The following is a 21,647-nucleotide window of genomic DNA, read 5'->3' as shown; positions in this document are numbered from 1 at the left end:
ATTCCATTCTGACCGGCTTCCAAACCACCCCAAGACTGAAACTCCTTTATACATTTAGCTACTTGGGATGGTGCTCTTCTCCTCTCCCGTCCTTATTAATTTTTGTTTTAATTGCCGCAATTCCTTGGTCATCAAATTAACTGAAACAAAATAACATGCTCTTCAACATTTCTCCACTGAAAATAGGGACGTCCCATTCCATAATGATAATTTTACTATTCATCTTACTGGGTTGCCACAGACACTCTAGGCAGCTTCCAACATATATAAAAACATTGTAAAACATTAAACATTAAAATCCTTCTTATATAGGATTGCCTTCAGACAGCTCAAGCATCAGATAACTCCTTACCCTCCAATGAAATAGGGACATCCTTAGGAAAAGTGGGACATCCCGGGATCAAATCAGAAACTGGGTCGGCTTCTCTAAATCAGGGACATCCCCGGAAAATAGGGACACTTGGAGGGTCTGAAATAAGGATATGTTTGGACCAGCCTGTTTCCCAAGTTATATTCTAAGAAGGAGGAGCTGGCAGAATTATTTATGTCAGCCCCATTAGGCAGAGGTATGTGTGCATTGAAGGGCAAAACCAGGTTATTAGCTGAACGCACGGATGCACTGAAGGTGTCTGAGTTTTATACAAACGAATGCAAAGGGATTTTCTTCCAAGTAAATGTGCACCTTACATTGGAAATAACTTCCAGATTTTGGAAAACCTGAAAGCCCCACAAAGAGAACAGGTCTTCACTGGGTGCACCTTGTGTCTGCTGTAATGGGAGCTAGTGTTTCACTCTTGAAAGAAAACATAGCTTAGAGCTGTCATCTTCAAGCACCCAGGACCCAGCCTATCGATTTTCTGAATAGGTCTATCTTTCTCCATTTCTCTCTGGATCATCAATTGCTAAAAGAGGACAGGACAGGAGGACTTTGTGAGCCCAAAGCACATGGTGTGTGTATGTCTAACAAATTCACATTTGTTTTGAACCAAAAGCAGCCAGCATTGCCTTAATACAGCATCACACTTCAGATCCATATTGTTCCTTGCGCTGGTTTCCTGCTAGAAAAATCACTCTCACCAGAGCTACTGTTTGCCCCCAAAGGTGCAGTAAACTGCGATTACTTTCATTAAGCTGCAATTAATGTTAACAAGCTGTTTAGGCCTATTAAAGGTAAAGGTAAAGGTACCCCTGCCCGTACGGGCCAGTCTTGACAGACTCTGGGGTTGTGCGCCCATCTCACTCAAGAGGCCGGGGGCCAGCGCTGTCCGGAGACACTTCCGGGTCACATGGCCAGTGTGACATCGCTGCTCTGGCGAGCCAGAGCCGCACACGGAAACGCCGTTTACCTTCCCGCTAGTAAGCGGTCCCTATTTATCTACTTGCACCCGGAGGTGCTTTCGAACTGCTAGGTTGGCAGGCGCTGGGACCGAGCAGCGGGAGCGCACCCTGCAGCAGGGATTCGAACCGCCGACCTTTCGATCAGCAAGTCTTAGGCGCTGAGGCTTTAACCCACAGCGCCACCTGTGTCCCAAGGCCTATTACCCAGCTGTTTTTGTGCAAAGGATCCCTTGTCCTCATTTCCACCCAGTCATTCACCTTCTCTCCTCCTGTTTGTTTTTCTTTCTTTCTTAAACACAACAGTCCTGGCATTACCATGTGATATGCTTTGGCATCTACCAGGACCCCTTCGCTCCAGAAGGGTTATTGGGCAGCCAAGCACATTTGCAGGACCTCCTTTAATTTTTTTCTGGCACTAAGTCTAGTAGCTTCCTATCATGAGGCAGAGCTAGGCAGCTGCCTCAGGCGGCAAATTCTGAGGGTTGGAAAGTGGCTAGAAAGGTGTGCCCTGTGGTTTGCCCTGTAGCTCCTAAACTAGCTTGCTGCCATAACATAGCTGGCACACTAATGAGGTGACATGAAGCAAACCAGCTTGGATGGTATGCTCCTACCTCTCCACCAGAGCATGGGCCCAGATCTGTGCGGAGAAGCATGTCTTGCCTCAGGTGCCACCAGAAAGTCTTGGGCTGGCCCTGGCTACCACGTTAATTCCTCTAGCACCTGTGATACAGTGCTACTTTGAAACAGTACTGGAACTTAAATGGCAGCTGCCTGGAGCCAATCAGCAGTGGGTGGTGCCCTTTGGGACCGGTAGGGCGGAAGGCAGGGAGACCAACAGCAGGTGGTGTGAGAGCCAATGACAGGCAGAGTCAACCCATTCTCCTGTCCTGTATTCTCCAATGGCAGCACGAAGGTAAAGAGGAGGAAACTGATAGGCTGTGCTCTTCCCTGGCTGCTTGTAAGTAAGAAGCCAGGCAGGTCAGGACTGGCTGAGGGTAGCTGGGGGTTTGTGGGGCAGTGCCCCATTTGCCTTAATGGGGCAGCCTCTACTGCAACCAGATTAGGCACACCACCACACCAAGTAACTGTGTCAATGGGTGAAGGAAGCAGCTGCCTCTGAGGCAAACATACAAATGGAGCCAAAAGCTGGAAGCTGGTCCTAAAAGCTACAGAGCACAGTAGGAAGAAGACGATGGTTATTTATGTATGCTACTACTGCAGCCCATGTTTTGTTAGCCCCAGTGGCGTAGCGTGGGTTGTCAGAACCCAGGGCAAGGCAAGTAATTTGCGCCCCCTAACCCGTGGATTTGCGCCCCCTTACCCTAACCCCCAGATGACCCAGATGTTGCGCCCGGTGCGGCCGGCCTCCCCTGCACCCCCCACGCTACGCCACTGGTTAGCCCCCAAATGGAAAACGAGCGAGGTCCCAACCAAAGAAGAATGGCTGCAGAAGTTGACAGAATATGCACAGCTTGCGGACTTAACATATAGAATAAGAGAACAAGAAGAACATACGTTTAGAGAAGATTGGGAAACGTTTATTGAATATATGGGAAATAATTGTGTACAGCTGAAAACGCTGGCAGCATTAAGATAAATACAACAGTGTAAATAAGCTTTGATGGATGCAATAATGGAATGCGGAATTGTATAATTTCTGTAAAATATGCAGGGATTTATGATATGCAAAATGAACCATGGAAAGAGAAGAAGGGAAGTCATTGATACCTTAAGGATGTAAAAATGAGTATCTTAAATTGGAAAACAGAAAATTTAATAAAATATATATACGAAAGAAAAGATGATAGTGTGATTCAGCAAAGGTCAGCTTGCAACCCACTGGCCAGAAGCATTACTGTTTCCGGCCCTCGAGGCAGAGCATAGCCACTATGGATGGTAGCCATTGATAGTCTTGTCCTCCATGACTTCTTTTTAAGCCATCCAATTTGGTGGCTATCACTGCCTTTTGTGGCAGCAATTTCTACAGCTTAACTATGCACTGCTTTCTTTTATCAGTTGTGAATTTTCCAACATTCAGCTTCATTGATAGCCAGTGAGCAGGTGCGCCAACTCTAGGGGTTGTCTTCTGAACTCTCAATAATTGTTTGAAGGGGGCTCAGCCCTCCCAATATTGAGGGGCACCAGTGCAACGTCGCAGAAGGCTGCACCTGCCTGGGGAGTGTTCCGAGATGTGTGTGACATTGCGTGAAGTGTGCAGGACATCACATACGCATGACGCCTCCCCCCATCTTAGGGGCAACACAGTGTCACTGTGCATGAGTGCTAGTGTTATGAGAGAGGGTAAGGCCACACTAGCCTCCCCATGGGTGGCGCTGTGGGTAAAACCTCCGCGCCTAGGACTTGCTGATCGCATGGTCGGCGGTTCGAATCCCCGCGGTCGGGTGCGCTCCCATCGTTCGGTCCCAGCGCCTGCTAACCTAGCAGTTCGAAAGCACCCCCAGGTGCAAGTAGATAAATAGGGACCGCTTGCCAGCGGGAAGGTAAACGGCGTTCCGTGTGCTGCGCTGGCTCGCCAGATGCAGCTTGTCACGCTGGCCACATGACCCGGAAGTGTCTGCGGACAGCGCTGGCTCCCGGCCTCTAGAGTGAGATGAGCGCACAACCCTAGAGTCTGGCAAGACTGGCCTGTACGGGCAGGGGTACCTTTACCTTTAACAGTGACCTCCTGCTCTCCCTTTAGTAGGCAACAGTGACCCAGCTGCCAGGAAGTTGGTTCAGTGGCTCCACCTCCCCTTGTGAGACACTTCTCTTTTGGAAGAGACAAAATCGCAGCCAGGCAGGAGGCACATTTGCTACTGGCCTCATTTGCAGTGGCAGCAAAAAGGAAAAGAAAAACTTTGAGTTCTTGTCACTGTTAATGTGAGCCTCACACTTGAGAAACTGTGGAGAATTTTTCCTCTCTCTTGAGCCATGGTTCCCAACCATGGGGCTCATGCTCCACAGGGGGGCAACTTGATTTTTATGGGGGGCAATTCGAGAATGAGTTGTTAACAACTGTTAATGGCCTTTTAAGCTTCCTCCACGTGAATAGGAGTCCACTTTTTGAATAATATGAATTATATGTCATGGGGGGGGGCATCAGGATTTTAGAGATGCTTAGGTGGGGCATGGCCAAAAAAAAGTTGGGAACCACTGCTCTAGAGAGATTCAGTGAAATAGTTCACCCTTTCTAATTTCTCAGACTACGAATAGAGTGAAGAGAGTTTCAAGGGGCCATTTGCACACAGTGCTAGTCTCAACAAGAACCTGATCAACCACTGTGGTGGAAACTCCTCAGACCCAGACATTTTGCTTGGAACAGCTTTTCCTTTTGGGCACATGGAAAAAGAAAATATATCCTCTTGGCACTCGCCATACAAGAGGGTCTGCTTTTTCTCTCGCTGAGAGCCATGTTTATACAGCAGGATGCAGTGGTCAAGCTTTTCCTGGACTGTACCATTTCAGGTTGCAGGTATGTGTGTGGGCAGATCCATGCCACACATTTAAAGCACATGACTTCCCCCAGTGAATCCTGGGAACTGTAAATCCTGTAGTTTAAGGGTACTGAGAACTGAAAGCCATGTGCTTCCAATGTGCAATGGGTGTGCTTTAAATGTTTGGAGCGGGGCTTCCCTGTGTGTGGGTCACATATCTGTGTGCAAAAACCCTTGCCCTCAGAAAACAAGCATATAAAGGAGAGAATTCCCCTGCACGGCTCATACAATTTTATGAGCGCTGAGAGTTGTTAGGAGATCTCCTGGTCCCTTCAGAGACCTACCATTTCTCAGAGTTCCCTGGGAAGAGGGATTAATTGTTAAGCCACTCTGATAAATATAGCTCTGTGAGGGTAGTAGGTGGTATCCTCTCAGCAGCCTTAACAAACTATACTTCCCATGATTCTTTGGGGGAAGCCATACCTGTTTAAAGTGGTATGATACTGCTTTAAATATACAGTGCAGATGTGGTCTAATGTAAGCTCAGGGTTTTATGACTGGAAGGCCCCATGTTTGTTTGTTTTCTTAAAAGGCAGATGTGGAGAATCTTGACCATGATTGGTCCTGTGGCATGGAAGCAAAAAGTTAGATCCTAAAAGAAGGCAAACATTCAAAACAGGGTCCCTGTAGATGCATTTTTTAAAAAAAGAAAACAAAACAAGTCCACCTCATGCCAACCATACAGCTTCTTTTCTTCTTTGCATCTGGCAAGGATAGCAATTAGGAAAGCTTGTGCTGGGTTACACTTAGGGTTGCCAACAATTCACACACTCACACCCAGGAATGGCTCCTGTGCCTTTAACCAGTGATGAGGAAACTGTGGTCCTCCAGCTGTTGCTTGGCATGGCCCATAGTCAGGGATGATGGGAGTTGTGGTCCAACAACACTGGAAGTTCCCCATCCCTGCTAAACAGGCAGAAATTCAGTAGGTGAAGTTTTATCACCACCATAGGTGCAGTGATAGGAAAAGTTTCCACCTGCTCAACTTCTCCTTGCAGAGCAACTGTTGAAAATTATTGAGTGCTGTCCAATATGAAAATAAGATTAGAAAGGGGAAGCCTAGCTTTGGTATGTTCCTCCTTTCTCCTCAGTGCCCCCTGTGCTCAGTTATTCCAGGGAGAATACACCACAGTAATAACATCATTAATAGCTTAGCTTTTATACACTACTTGAGAGCAGGGATGGGGAACTGCTGCCCTCCAGATATGGATGGACTACAACTCCCATCAGCCTTGGCTGGTGGCTCTGCTGGCTGATGGGTGTTGAGTCCAACAACATCTGGAAGATGACAGGCCCCTACACCCCTGCTTCAGAGGGATCAGAGCACTTCAGACACATTGCTGCATCCTCACTATGACCCTGTGAAGTGAGTACAGATGTGGGTTACATTATAGTGCAGATGAGGAATGGCGGCTGACTGTATTTGTGCCTTACTTAAGGCTACATAGTAAGTTCACGGCAGAGACCCAAGATTCAAAAGAGAGGCTTCCCAAGTCAGAGTGCAAGACTCTTTCAATGCAAGCTGACACCTGTCTACTCAGAAGTAAGCCCTGCTGAGTTCGATAGGACTTGCTCCCAGGCAGTGCTTTTTTCTGGGGGTACGCATACCCCCTAAACATTTTGTGAATCTAAGTTTGGCCTCATTGAGGGGCAGTATTTCAATATGATTAGGAAAATGAGAGTACCCCTAAATATTTTTTTAGAGAACAAAGCACTGTTCCCAGGTAAATGAGTAAAACTACTGCAGGCTCAGCTACTGTGTTATGCTAGCTTCAACAAGACCTTTATCTCAACAGGGTGATTTCCTCAAGTAACTGAAGGAGTTTGCTTACACGATTAAAGCAATTAGTACTCTGAGGAGCTCTTGTTCTGCTATAAACAATGTCAAGGAGACAGGTTTTTAGCCCAGGGGGGTTTCTCTTTCTACTATAATATTCATGACAGCCAACATCTCTCTCCCCTCTCTGTCTCTGACAACACACACACACACATTTTAAATACCCCAATGTCCACCAAAAGTTCTCTCACACAAGAGATCATGTTTCCTTTTATAATATTAGGCTCGAGTGCAGCTGCTGAAAACTCAAGGATCTTCCCCCTCCTTTAAACATCTTCATGAGTGTGCCATTCAGTTTAAAAAAACGAATAAACAAATAAGAAAGAAAGCAATACTGTATGGCCTGTTGCCTTAAAACCAGCTCAAGCAATTATTTCTCCATCAAGTGGATACCAGCGGTGCTTGCTGTTAATGTAGAATTTGGGGGCAAGAGGTCCAAGGCCCTGCTCAGGAGAATGAGATCAGCAGGGCTGGTTTGCCACATTTTGAAGTAAACAAACCAATACAATTTTCTGGAGGCGAACCATCTATAAGACCCATAAACCCAGAGTCTAAAACTACCTAACTGGTGGGTTTCTAAGGTGACCCAGCAAGGTAAATTAGCACAGTAAGGGTTAACCCTAACCCTATCTTCATTCTTTGCTTCCTTCCTCCTCCCGCTTCTGACTCCAGGTTTATTATGCCATTCCCAGAAACGTACAAAACCAAATGGCAGCTGGCTGGTTACCTGGAATTAGAAGTCAGCAGGTCTGAATCTCCATTAAGTCTCCAGGGCTAGCTGCTTCAGACTAGAGGTTAGCAGGGTCCTTCAAGAAAAGAGGGAGAGAGAAGGTAGGGTCCTTTCAAGGCAGCAAGCAGGCAGGGCAATCTGGATGCATGGTTCTATGGAAGCATCTGCCTTAGCTTTCCTAGGTTGCCGGAAAAAGGAATGTACGCAGATGCCGAGAGACAAAACACAACGTTCTGTGTTATTGAAGGCCATTATGGTGCTCAGCGGTAAGACGCGAGACCAAGCAGAGTTAACCGGTGCTGTGGGTGACATAGCTGGCAACCAACACAACCCTCTAGGCTTGACGCAGGAGAGGAAATAAGCTTTTTGCTTCATCTGCTGAATCTGTGTGCATGTCATAATGATGCTCTCTCACCAACCAAGAAACAATATCATGGCACTGGAAGAAGGTAATGCTTGCCTCCTGTGGTAAAGGGCAGCTTTGTGATGGGGTGGTTTGGTACGTAGATTCTGGAAAAGTAGCCCCTATGGCCTGATTTTTATTCCCTCCCCATCTTCTACACAGCAGCTGTTCTTTAATACATAGACAAAAACAAACCCAGACACTCGAAATGTGATTGTGGCTTTTCACATATCATCGCTTATGCATCACCCAAATGGAGGAAGATTGTAATTTGGATTGTAGCACCAGGGTGTTCTGTTGTGTGTCGGCTCCTAAAAGGGCCCCGAGTGGCATGAAATTTACAGCTGCTAATGTGCATGTCTAGGTGCAAATTTAGAAATAATCTTCAGTAATTTACACAGAGATATAATCAGTCTCAGCTTGCAGTTTCAGATGCTGAGGCTTCTGATAGCAATATTGCAGGGACGGGAGAGGGAAACAAATATTGTTTTTCTAATATATCTGTAGCCAGAAGAACAAGCACTCTCACAGTTCCATCACAGGACAAATTATCGCAGAGTAAATGAACAGACTGCTTAGCAGGCAGGCAACAGCTTTCGGCAATGCGTGACAGGTTGCGTATTTGTAGTGGGAATGGATGGGTATTCCACACTCATCCTTGGTATGCGAAGAGGGGTATAACAAGAAGGCAAAGTATCCCTATGCCATCATTGGTGGCTGTGCATCTGGAGCAATTTCATCCCTCAAAATGCTGCTGCAACTGATGACCATTTGTTTAACTGCGCCACCAGGCTTCCTCAGTAGTCTATTCCTCTGTTGATCTGATGCAGCAGATTGGCCCTGAGCATGAAGTTCAAGAAGCATTTTTGGACAGCTTCTTTGGGATATGGAGAAGTTTAAAAGAATACAGGGCCAGGGATACGCACTGGTGGAGGAAGAGGATTGCGGGGGGAGTGCACCGCTCCCAGCAGTGTGATCCCAGTGGGGTGCCATCGCGGCTGTTCCCCCACCTGCACTGGGCGCCACGCCCCTGCGGGCAGCACACCACACCCCCAGGACGTGCACTAGTCCTGTCCCCGCCTGCTCTCTGCCCCTTAGTGCCCGAGCATAAAGCTCCACCACTGGGGATATGATGAAGGCCATTCAAACAAAAATACTCCACAAGGACCTTGAATATGTCACAGGGCTTCTACTCTGTAGCTCACTGTGCATGAGCTTTAATCCAGTACTGGGGAGATCATCTCTTCAAACTCTGGCATAAGGCCGATGTACAATGCTACCTTAGAATGAGCCAAGTTATAGATAAGCTGCTTGTCCAAGATTGTATAAAGATTTCTTCTATCCAAGAGCTTTGAAATAACTAAGATCCATCGGTGCAGTGGTGGTGGTGTCAAACACCCATTACTATTTCTGCAGCAGAGTCCCTACTGAAGTATCTAGGATACTCCAGTATCCTAGAGTTACCCAATCAGCAGGAACTGGGAGCTTTTTAGCCACTGTGTATTCCAAAGCAAACACTCTGGGACACTGAAAACACAAGATGCTTCAGTTTCAAGAGTATGATATGCAATGGGACTTCATGGAGAACACAACTAAAGTCACTCCAAAAGTCGTTATTAGAGCACTCCAAATCATTTCCCCATGTATGTGCACAGAAAATATTAGATCTAGCAGAAAGGCGACACCTGGAGATCTGCATTGACCATTGCTAAATATCCCTAATTATTGTTGTTGTATAATTGTAAGTTTATTGTAAAATCTTAGAAGGTCGTATAATCTTAACAAGGTTGTGGCTGTCACTATCATGAAGGACCCTGCACTTCCGAATTTGCCACTGTGCCACTGCTGGCAACACCAGGGATTGAATCTGAAACCTTCATCATGGCAAAGTATGGAGAGCTTTTCACAAATAGATGATCCTATGAAACTAGTTTGTTCCAACTCAATACAGGAAACTGAGGAAGAAGAACAGGCAGCCTCACATGAATTGTCGATTTTGGAGGGGCTATTTACTGAGACCTTTTGCGAACGCTGTAGTAGATACTGGCGGACACACTTTGGTGACTCCTGAGCTAAGCAGCCATTTAAATGGGAAGTGTTCCATCCTTGGCAACCATCCTGCAAACAAAAAAAGCAGGGGAAGAGAAAGAAAGGAGAACCCACAGAGATGGGCTGAACGCTGGCAAAGCGAGCCCGTATCCAAGTCCTCCTGTTTCTGAGTCTTGACAGCACAATCACCCCAAGATACATGGGCAACGTCCAAATAGTGCCAAGAGAGAATCAGCTAAGAAAACAAACCCTTCTGCAGATGCCAAATCCAAAGGCTGCAGTTCGGGCAGAGAGCCAAATGGGTTTTTAAAGAGCTTTCTAATCAAGCAGTTTGCCTAGTTAGGACATGGCAGGTTTTAACACTCAGAGAGCTGGGATGGCACTGCAGTTGAAATTGAGACCTGGTAAGTGGCTGGTTCAGGAGGAGGAGGAGGTGTCAGCAGCAGGAGAGGTGGCAGGGTTTAGTGAGCAGGAAGAGGCTGTGGCAGAGAGCAGTTCAGACTTGGAGGCTGAGGCAGAGTAGAGGCAGGGTGCTGAAGAATCCAGGGAGTCTTCCCCTCCTGCCGTGACCAGTTCCCCTCACCCTGGTCCCCTAAAACTCACAGAGAAATGAAACAGGCATAACAGAGGGGGGGTTGTGTACAAACACAACCTCAGACTGTGTGGGGAAGACCCTGGAGAGGAAGAGTCCTAGGGCACTGGGAAAGTGGGGACTTTCAGTCCTCACAACTGCTTCCTTAGGGAAGACCTCCTAGAAAGAGTTGCTGAGACCACTAGGACTGAACTGTGGTAGTTTCCGTGAATAAAGAGCTAACTTCACTGGCCTTGGATGATTTATTGTTCTTGTCACTGTCCTATGCCTGACTCCAACCCTGACAATTTAAATATGTAGAAAAATTATGATCATTTAAATATACTAAACCAGAGCAGGGAAGGTGGCCGTGCCCAAGTGTTATGTATCCCTACCTGCTCAGTTTGCTGCTCATGCTGCTCAGGTGTGGCTAATGGGCAGCTTCAAGGTCCCATCTTGGGACTTAGCTACACTCGTCCATTATATCGTTACAACTTCATTATAAACATGCAACACCAGATGGTGCTGTGGAGCAGTAATCCATCGTTCAATGGGATGTTCCATTAAGAGCTTTTATAGCATTATTTTCTATAGCGTTTTTTAAAATCTGTATAGATCCAGCCCTAGTTCAAGGAAAGATCCACACAATACATTTTAAAGCACATCTAACACATTTATGAAACATGCAACTTTCCCCAAAGAATCATGGGAACTATAGTTTGGGAATTTCAGGCCTGTGAGGGGGAACTGTAGTTCCCAGGATCCTTTGGGGGAAGTCATATATGTTGAATATATGGTGTGGTTCTGCATTAAAACACGTTTGAACTTCAGAAGGTGCTTTCAATTAGTGGGCTGTCCTCTATACAGTAAGATTCAAGGTCACCCTGTGCAACACATACTATGGGAGGGATTCATCCCCAACGGTGGCTCTCATGACTATTGTCATGGTTGTTACTATGAGACTTAGCACAGTTCCCTAAAGTTATAAGGAGGAGACAATTGGGCTTCCCCTTGAAATGAACGCCAAATGGCATCCAATGGGAGCTGCAGACGTACCTTGGAAGTCAAATCTGTTCCTGATGTCTGTTCAACTTCCCCAAAGTTTGACTTCCAAGGTGCGGCTTCTGATTGGCTGCAGGAGCATCGAAAACCATGGAAGCCATGCTGGACGTTCAATTTCCAAAAATCATTCGAAAACTGGAACAATAACAATCACTTCCGGTTTTTGGTCGTTCGGGAGCCGAAACGTTCAGGTTTACAGGCATTTGGCTTCCGAGGTTCCACTGTATTGAAACAAACTCCTTCCTAATCAGCAATGAGGAAAAAGGCATTTTAAATCCAAGGAATGACTTAACAGGATGAATGAAACGTTTAACCGTGCCCATGGCTGGAGTGCATTACTGGAGTCAACGAAGGGGTATAATTTCCTCCCCTTGTGCATTCCTAGTTTCTGAAGCAGAGCCTTTGTCCAGGGACCTTAAGAACTAAGCAGCATTGAAGAAAGGGACACTTTTTTTGTCTGCTCTTGAATTCGAGGGCGGGTGTTCCTATGGAAGGGACCCATTTGTTTTGGAGACTTCACTTAGGAACATAGGAAGATGTATTGTGCTGAGTCAAACCATTGGTCCACCTAGCTCTACAGTGAGTGGCAGCGGTTCTCCAGAATTTCAGGCAGGGGTCTCTTCCAGCCCTACCTGGGACCTTCTGCATGCAAAGCATATGCTCTACCACTGAGCTATGGCTCTTCCCACTTCATAGCTTTGGGCTGTGTGCTCCCCATCTCCACCATTCGCAAAGCATAGCTTATAGAGGGAGTGTGAACTTTTATTCTTATATCGCAACACATTTCCTCTCTTTTTCATCTTCAAAATCCCTTTTAAACCCACCAGCTTTTGTTCCCTGGAAGTAAGGTGCCCAAAGGGTACTTTTCCGGGTTGCCGCATCAGTCATTCAGGTACGTTACCCCATTTGAGATGAAAACATCTAGGACTGGACTTCTCCAAGGTATTCTCTGGGTATCCCTGAGATCATTAATATATACCTCTGATTGGGGATGAGGAGAAATTCCATTCCATTCACATCTAAAGGCTAATCTACCTAAATCAAACTTTCTGAAATAATACACAAACCAAAAACGCAACTGTACTTTGAAATTTGCACTTTTCTGAATTTTGCAATGTAGTTCCCCAGCCAAGGAATGTGTACAGGAGTGCATATACTAAGGTTAAAGGTAAAGGGACCCCTGACCATTCGGTCCAGTCGTGGCCGACTCGGGTTGTGGCGCTCATCTCGCTTTATTGGCCGAGGGAGCCGGCGTGCGGCTTCTGGGTCATGTGGCCAGCATGACTAAGCTGCTTCTGTCGAACCAGCACAAGGAAATGCCATTTACCTTCCCGCTGGAGCAGTACCTATTTATCTACTTGCATTTCGTGCTTTCAAACTGCTAGGTTGGCAGGAGCAGGACCGAGCAATGGGAGCCCACCCTGTCGTGGGGATTCAAACTGCCAACCTTCTGATCAGCAAGTCCTAGGCTCTGTGGTTTAACCCACAGTGCCACCCGTGTCCCATACTGAGGTTAAGTGCCCGTAAAAATGGAAATGTTACTGAAAATAACATACAAAAATGCACCACATTAGGGAAAATTGCTTGCAAAAATACACACATTGCTTATTTATAAAAATATGTATATACTGCTACATCATAAAATACATATCCCGGTGGTTTACAACAATATAAAAATATTGGAGAAAATTGCACTAAAATGCTTTTAGCGTTTCATGAGGGATTTTTTTTTTAAAGTGAATTTTCAGACTGTTATGGAAATGTGGAGAACTGAATTTAAGACTGGAATCATGGGAAACCAAAACTGACAGATTCACCCATTCCTACCTCTAATTCAGTCCTGCACTTGGAGCATCAAGCCAAACACCAGACCCTCCAAGGGCCCCTATTTTCCAGGGATGTCCCTGATTTAGAGAAGCCATCACAGTTTCTGATTTGATCCTGGAATGTCTCACTTTTCCTTAGGATGTGCCTATTTTCACTGGAGAAATGTTGGGGGGGGGTATGGAGTTATCTGACCCCCGAGCTGTCTGAAGGCAATCCTGTATTTTGGAAGATTTTTAATGTTTAATGTTTTATTAGGTTTTTATATATGTTGGAAGCTACCCAGAGTGCCTGGGGCAACCCAGTAAGATGTGTGGGGTATAAATAGTAAAATTATCATTATGGAATGGGATGTTCTGATTTTCATCAGAGAAATGTTGGAGAGTATGAAATGCAACCTCCATTTATATATTGTGGGCTGCAAAGTGACAATCACTCCTCCTTCCCCACCCCATTTTGCAGTATCAGGCCTCTAAGCCTGGTAGACCTGTGTTCAAAGCTTGAAAAGTCAAAAACCATGCAAGGCTGCTCTGACTAATGCATTCAAGCAACTGCGCTTAATCAAAATGGTGTCCTTTTCAGTCAGCTGATCCCATCAATAAATAGCTACCTTTGGTTAAGTCTGTTACTCTCTTTTTGGGGGCAGAACTCCAAGTACAAAACAAATCTGCAAAATAAATCTTTCCTAATTTCCCTCTCTATTATCTACAGTGGTTTATTTCAACAGAGCCAAATTGCTCAAGTACAGCGAAGACAAAAGGCTGAAGTGAGATAGTTTACAAGCCCTTGTTCTGGGTCAGGTATGAAGAGACCCATCTATCAGGTACAACAAAGACTTTAGGGAAAGCCTTTCATTGCTGGCCTGACAGTGATTGAATTGCAAAAGAAGAGAAGGGAGGAAGTTAAAGGAAAAGCACATCAGGAGCAACTGCTTTAAAGATTCCCTCAGTGTAGCTGGTACATTCGGTAAACTCACTTACAGCCTGATCTTATTTCATTTCATTTTAGCTTTTGTGTCCTGTTTTTACTTCCCAGAGGAAGCCCAGAAGGGCTAGCAACAACAAATAAGAAGTTAATAATAGCAAAATGACAATCCAGACAATGTGAAAAAGGAACAATAAAAAGTCTGCAATCACTTATTGATAACATTTCAGTTCAATGCCAACTTTTAAGCAGAATTTATTAAAAAATAATAATTCCCAGCAGTGAAAGCATTTCAATGATCTCTCACACATTTAGCCATCAGATTACCCAGAAAGAGGTTTAAACTACCACATTTTTCTTCTATGCATCTGCTATAAGTACCCTCCAGATGTTGATGGACTATAACTCCCATCAGCAATGACTGCTGGTTATGCTGGCTGCAGCTGATGGAATTGGAGTTCAGCAACATCTGGAGGGCCAAAGTTTCCCCAGCCATGTGCTTCTGACTACTAAGGTAACATATTCATAAACTCAAGGCTCCTCCTTTGACAGCCACATTCACACCCTACATTTAAAGTGTTATGATAGTTATGGCTTTCACCAAATAATAACATTTACAGCGTGGTTTAACAATCTATCTTTCCCAGGAAACTCCAAAACATTACAAAGTGAATCTTGTTTTATTGTGATCCAGCTAGAGCAATACAACTGGACTGGATGAGTGTAGACAAATATGACACGGTGAAAAACATTTTTTTTAATGTAAACAAAAGAAAAGCGACACATGCACATGTGACTGAACCTCATTGACGCCATCCTAGAAGTTTTTCCATGAAAAAAGAAAAAAGCTCAATAAAAATAAATAAATACATAAACAAAAGACCTACCCATGTGATGCTGACACAAACTCCTACACTAATAATAGGCAATAGAACAAAATATCAGTAACCCCATCTCTCTTTCCCCCCAACTGCAAGATGTCTGTGACAAAAGTGTCTCTCACCAAATGCAAACGAACTGTGAAAAAGACTATGAATTGAAAGTGGAGACAATAGATGTACCTTTCCCTGTGGAGCTGTTTGTTTGGTAGCACAATTTTAAAAAACAAAAAAACTAATTTTAAAAAGGAAAAAGAAAAATTCCAGTAGAGCTCATCTAACTGTCTTTCCTTCTCCCCCTTTTTAAAGTTAAATGAGCACTCCTCTAGTGGAGTGGAATTGTAGCAAAGTGTACAACTTGCAAACGAAGAAGTGCTGTGGGTGTCAGCACAAAATGGCTGCCATGGGCAACCAAAAAGGAGGTACTGTACTGGTGAGTACCACCACAAAAAGCATGAGGTAAAGCCAATGATGTGTTGGTCACCTCAGATGACAGGGCTGACCCAAGTCATTTTGCTGCCTGATGCAAAGATGGCGCCTGCGTCCCAATTCCACAGAAGTCAGCTGGATGGGCTGCTGAATCTCAACTACAACACTGGCAATATGACAGCACCCTCCAGCACACTTGAGGGCAGCAAGCTATCTTAAGAGCCCCTGAGGAGGCTGAACAGTGTGCACAGGTATTGGATCAGTCCATTTTGTTCATTTATTGAATTTATACTCCTCCTTTTCCAATTTGCTCCAGATGATGTGCGTGGCTCTCTCCCTACTCATTTCATCTCCGGAACAACCTGTGAGGTAAGTTAGGCTGAGAGGCAGTGAATGGCCCAAGGTCACCCAGTGAGCTTCATGGCCAAATGGGGGATTTGAACCCTGGTTTTCCAGGTCCTTGTCCAACACTCTAACTACTATACCACATTGGCTCTCAGTTTCTCGTTTTTCAAATATTAATTCAGTTCTCTGCATTTCTATATCAGTTTGCATTGTTTTGTTGTTGTTGGAATTTTAGTGTTTTAGTTGTTGTTGGAATTTTAGTGTTATCTCCTCATCTAATTCCACTGGAGAATGGAATCACAAAATTTGCAGAAATGCAAATGTGTTTTTTTTTAAAACCCCACTGTGTTTTGGTTCACATATTCTTTCAGAAATTGTGAATTAAGGAGGTTTGCCTTTGAATGTGAAATGAATCAATTTTCTCCACCTCCTCCACACAGGATTGTCCTCCAAAACAGGGGAATGGTTGTTGGTGTTGCAGCTCATGAGGAACAGCCAGGGGGTGGGTCTACCGAGCACAATTCAAAGTGTTGGTGCTGACCTTTAAAGCCCTAAACGGCCTCGGTCCAGTATACCTGAAGGAGCGTCTCCACCCCCATCATTCTGCCCGGACGCTGAGGTCCAGCGCCGAGGGCCTTCTGGCGGTTCCCTCATTGCGAGAAGCAAAGCTACAGGGAACCAGGCAGAGGGCCTTCTCGGTAGTGGCGCCCACCCTGTGGAACGCCCTTCCAGCAGATGTCAAAGCGATAAACAACTACCTGACATTCAGAAGACATCTTAAGGCAGCCCTGTTCAGGGAAGTTTTTAACGTGTGATTTTACTGTATTTTTGGTTTTTATGGAAGCCGCCCAGAGTGGCTGGGGAGGCCCAGCCAGATGGGCGGGGTATAAATAATAAATTTATTATTATTATTATTATTATTATTATTATTATTATTATTATTATTACCAATCCTGCCTCCCCCAGCCCCCGGCACATACTGCCTGAGGTGAGTAATTCACTATACATTATTATTCACAATAATTAATGACATATTGACAATAATTAATTAATGATTTGACATATTAGTCACTGACTATGAGAAGTCTCTAAGCAATAACTCCAAAACAGTCCCAGGAGAAAACTTCAGCAGCAATGCTATTGCATCAAATAGTCCATCAGCCAACTAGTTATAATCCTTCAGATGTGTGGGGAAAAATACAGGTCTTAAGAGATGTTAATGTTGGCACCAGGCAGTCCTCACTGGGGAGAGCATTCTGCAGTCAGGGAGCCACAAGCGAAAAGGTTCTTTCCTTGGTTACCAGCCTTTGGACCTCCCTCAGAGATTTCTCAACTGCTTTTAAATGTAAGCTAAGGACTGCATGAAATAAGGCTGAAGACAGTGCCGGAATTATGTATAAGCTAAACAAGCTATAGCTTAGGGCCCCACACTCTTGGGGGCCAAAAAAAAAATTTAAAGGAAAAAACACCCCTGGATGTACATTTCCAAAATATAAGATAAAAAACAAATAAAATAAAACCTACATACAGCAAGTGTTTTGTGTTGTGTAGGCTCCTATTTGTTAGTGCAAATGGCTTTAGATACCTATTAGGTCCATAAACTACCATATATTCAACACAAAAAACAGCGACAATTTGTTGTTGACAAAGGACAGCTGGACATATAAAGGGCCCCATTACCTTCAGTAGCTTAGGGCCTCATCAAACCTAAACTCGGCCCTGGCTGAACACCACAGTTTGCCCACCTCTGAATTTCATCAGGTACTAAGCTTTGTGAATGAGTCACCATAGATACATACAGGGATTCAAGGGAGACCTTTGGCAAAGGATATTCTTGTATGCAGAAGGTATACAGCACTGCAGTGGTGGGACCACACTGGAAATTTCCTGGAAAGGCACTATGTCAAGGACATTGTGGGATATTAAAATTGAGGCTTGCAGACAGTAAGGCCAGTGGGACCTTTCTGGGATCTGGGGCCTTGGCAACTGCCCACAGATGCTGAATATATTGATGCCAGTCCTGATTGTAGAAATGGAATGTCTCAATGCTCTCTTCAGATGGCAGGTCTCACCTCCTGCCTCAAGATCTTCATCAGTTTTCACAGCTCAGGAGGACAGAAGCAGGACTGGACCATGAAAAATTTGGCTAGTAAACTGACTTGCTCAATTATAATATCCATGCAGATTTCACATCTTGAAAAGATGTGTTCAGATTTTTTGGGGAAATAAGTCTTCTTGAGATGTTTGGGTGAATGCACGTGGGTTTAAAGAGGGTAGGCAAATGCGTATACATACAGATACACCCCCAATACCTCACTGAGCTCCGGCTAGACTTCAAACTTTCCCACACCGAGAGGGAAAATCTGAAAGCAGATTGTAAGGTGCTTAGGATCCTTGTTGTAACCAGGAGCACTGATACAGTACGGTTTCTGATCATGGAGGATATTCTAAGCACTTTCAGCTATGAACACCCTTCAAATTTTCCTTCAAACCTTCCTTCTCAATGTGGGACTGTTTGACATGGAGATGGAACATGTGGGGGGCATTGGGAGTGTGTCCCAGCCTCCTCCCCACTTTTAGCATTCCTGAACAGGGCTCGAACCCTCAGCTTCTGTAGCTGAAGTGCCCAAGTTTTAGCAAAAGTGAAAGAAAAGCAAACAAGGAGAGAACCTTCCAAAAGGAAAAGGTAATCTTGACATTTTTAGTGCTGTTAATGTCCCATGTTCATATCATATCAGTAGTTGTGCCAGTATAATCATCCCAAGGTAACAACTTAGGATGAGCTAACAAACCTTATCCCACTACCTCTGACCTAATAAATATTTACCGGCTTCTGGTGTAATACTATTTTCTTGTATGGCCTTTGTGATGCATGAGTTGCTTGATTATCTTAAAATTTCTCCCAAATGCAATCCTTCCTGCCCATACAAATCTTCTAAAGAGGACTGGTTAACTAGCCTTTTTCTCCCCACCGCATGGAACTCGGGGAACTGTAGTTCTGCAAGAGGGGCAATGAGGTGTACTGGCTGAGGCAGATGGAATTTCATTGATTCATTCATACCTTCAGCATAGATGAGCTTATGGTGGGTCACAACATACAACCATACAATCAGTGGTAGAGCTTCTACTTTGCATGCAGAAGGTCCAAGGTTCAACCCCTGATATCTCCGGGCTGGTAGAGACCTCTTTCTAGAGCCAGGAGAGCATGGACTCATCTCATTTGGCCTGGGGCTTCTCATCAGGGATGCCCCAAGGACTGATGCTGGTGTGATAGGAAGCCACAGCATAGACTCATCCCATTTGGCCTGGGGCCTCTCATTAAAAGCATCCCGAGATGCTGGCGTGAGAAGAAGTCATAGCATGGACCTTTGGGGCCAGCGCTTCTCACCAGTGTTGTTCCAAGATATTTTGGTGCCTGAGGGGAAGGACAAGATGGTACCTTCACCAGTCCAGAAGCCAGGTGGCCTGGTGGCTGAAACGTATGGCCACATTGGCATCTTCCACAATATAACTCAGTGATATGTTTATTCATTTATTTAAGGACTTCTCACATCACTTTTCACTATATGTCTAAAGGTTTGTGTACACACACACACACACACACAGACATACACACACACACACACACACACACACACACACACACACACACACACCAGAGGCTGTCGCCCCTGCTCACATTGCTCACCCCTCTCACAGCTCTTTCAAGCCCCCAATATCCTTGCAGCTCCTCTGTTCCCGTCTAGCCCTACATTACTCAAACCTCCTCTGTTGTTGAAATTCACTGTTTTAAAACCCGCCTTCTCTTTTGCCCCCCTGCCCTGCCCTGACCTCACAAAAGAACTGGATTCTGATGAGGCCCCAGAAGTCCTCCCCTAGGGGCCGCATGATGATAACCAGGCCCGTCTTTCCCATACGGCTTAGTGGTGCGTTACGCCAGGGCACCGGGCTCTCAGGGGTGCCCCAGTGAGTGGAGGAGCTGCGCGGCTTTGCTGGCGGCCTCCCCTTTCCCTGCACGCCCGCCAGCTGCACCCCGCCAACCATATGGCTGGCAGGCATGTAGCTTGCCTCCCAAGCCTCCACGGGGATTGCTCTCCCACAGCGGCATGGGGGAGAGTTGCGCACCTCCTCATGGCTGGCAGTGTGAAGCTTTCCCCCCCCCCCATCCGTGGTAATCTGGGAGCGCTGAGCAGATATTTGCACCCCGGCGCCGCATCTGCTAAAGACGGCCCTGATGATAACCTTCTATTTTTATAAGACAATATGAACGAAACCAGACTGAAACTATATTCACAAGCTTCACTACTTCAGAAAAGCAAGATGGCGGTGGCTATGTGAACCATATCACGTGCACAAAGGCTGATTAGCTTGGCAACACTTATTTCAGTTTTTTCAAAAATAGTTATTTTCCAGTCAGCATGTTCCTGAGTAAAGAGCAGAATGAGTCACATTTGCATTTTAAACAAGACCACATGCCAGATGAACGGAACAGGTTTAAATGGCCACACCTCAAGTTAAAAGCCAATGTTCGGTCTCTCATTAGTTTCCTGCCACACAAACATCTTGTCTGTGGCAGGCAAGCAGGCCTTTCTGACTCACAAATAGTTCTCTGTTTGCCTTCCTTGCACTGGCACCAGCTAGGATGGATAGAAAATGCCCTGCCCTTGGAGGCTCTCTATGCCTCCTTTGTCACCAAAATCCCACACCTCTTCAAATCGCTCATCTACCAGACACCCTCCTCCAAAATCCTTAAGGCAACTTTAGGTCTGCCATACATGTTGAGATGTGTCAAGTCTCACAAGACAGGCCTATCAAACTCACAACCTCCCTGAGACACAGATCATGTTGCCTTGACCCACTACAAGTCCGCCTCTAAAAGGCACACATCATACTTTAAAGAACATTTCCTCAGCACTAAAAAAACATGGGAACTGTAGTTTGTTAAGAGTGCTGGGATATGCAGCTCTGTGGTGGATAAATTACAGTCCCCAACACTTTTATTTTTATTTTATTTTTTAAAGGGAAGATGATGCCAGAGATCTTCAGTTTCCAGGGTTTTTAGGGAATAGAGATTGATTGATGAACCACTCTGAAAACTAGCTCTGTGAGAGGAAGTGTGGTCTCCTAACAACTCTCAGCACCTTTAACAAACAACACTTCCCATGATTCTTTGGGGGGAGCTATGACTTTAAAATGGCATGGTACTGCTTTAAATGTATTGTGCAGTTGGGGTCCAAGCTTGTTCTGTGAGAGCTTTACTATTTCATCATTAATTTTTTGCAAGAAAGTCAAATACATTTGAGTAATGCTAATAAAAATTCTCCAATCCTTCATTCCCCTCCTTGCAGTGGCGGTTGCCCCTGGCGCAACATTGTTAGGGGCGCAAAATTTCAACACCTGGTGCTGCCTCAATATCTGGTGCTGCACTTCCATCATGCTTCCTGTGAACCAGGAAGTGACCTTTCCAGACAACAAAATGACTCTTTTTATCTCTGTGCCTACAATGCATACTCTGTCTGTTTTCTTCCCCCCCACTCCCTGCCCTCCCCACAGCCCCGGGCGTGGCAACCCACGCTACGCCACTGCCTCCTTGCGGATGTCTTTGAATTCCTTTCCATTGATTTATTTTTTATTTAAACATTTATAAACCATACTTTCATATAAAAATATCACAAGGAGGCACACAGCAAAAACACTAAAAACCTCAAGTAATTCAGTACAAGCTGGTTGGCAAAGAATCTCAGGTCTGAAAGGCTTCTCTGA

General features: G+C 45.2%; 1 protein-coding gene across 6 annotated transcripts in view; it reads right to left on the bottom strand.

The window, feature by feature from the left end:
- Positions 1-21,647, bottom strand: part of ACAN (aggrecan) — an 88,179-nt gene that overhangs the window by 48,584 nt on the left and 17,948 nt on the right. For 2 of the 6 annotated variants that reach the window (XM_081888361.1, XM_081888364.1), the window contains exon 1: positions 7,397-7,812. The exons of 3 other annotated variants lie outside the window; for them this stretch is intronic. The gene's annotated coding sequence lies outside the window, so the exon portion shown is untranslated. Of the gene's footprint in view, positions 1-7,396; positions 7,813-21,647 lie in introns of those variants that run through there. One more of the 6 variants, XM_081888362.1, reaches the window with a different exon arrangement.

The sequence above is a fragment of the Podarcis melisellensis genome (assembly GCF_964234715.1).
Source record: "Podarcis melisellensis genome assembly, chromosome: 14".
NCBI lineage: Eukaryota > Metazoa > Chordata > Lepidosauria > Squamata > Lacertidae > Podarcis > Podarcis melisellensis.
The sequence above is the reverse complement of the archived record's forward strand: the minus strand, read 5'-3'. Positions and strand labels throughout refer to the sequence as shown.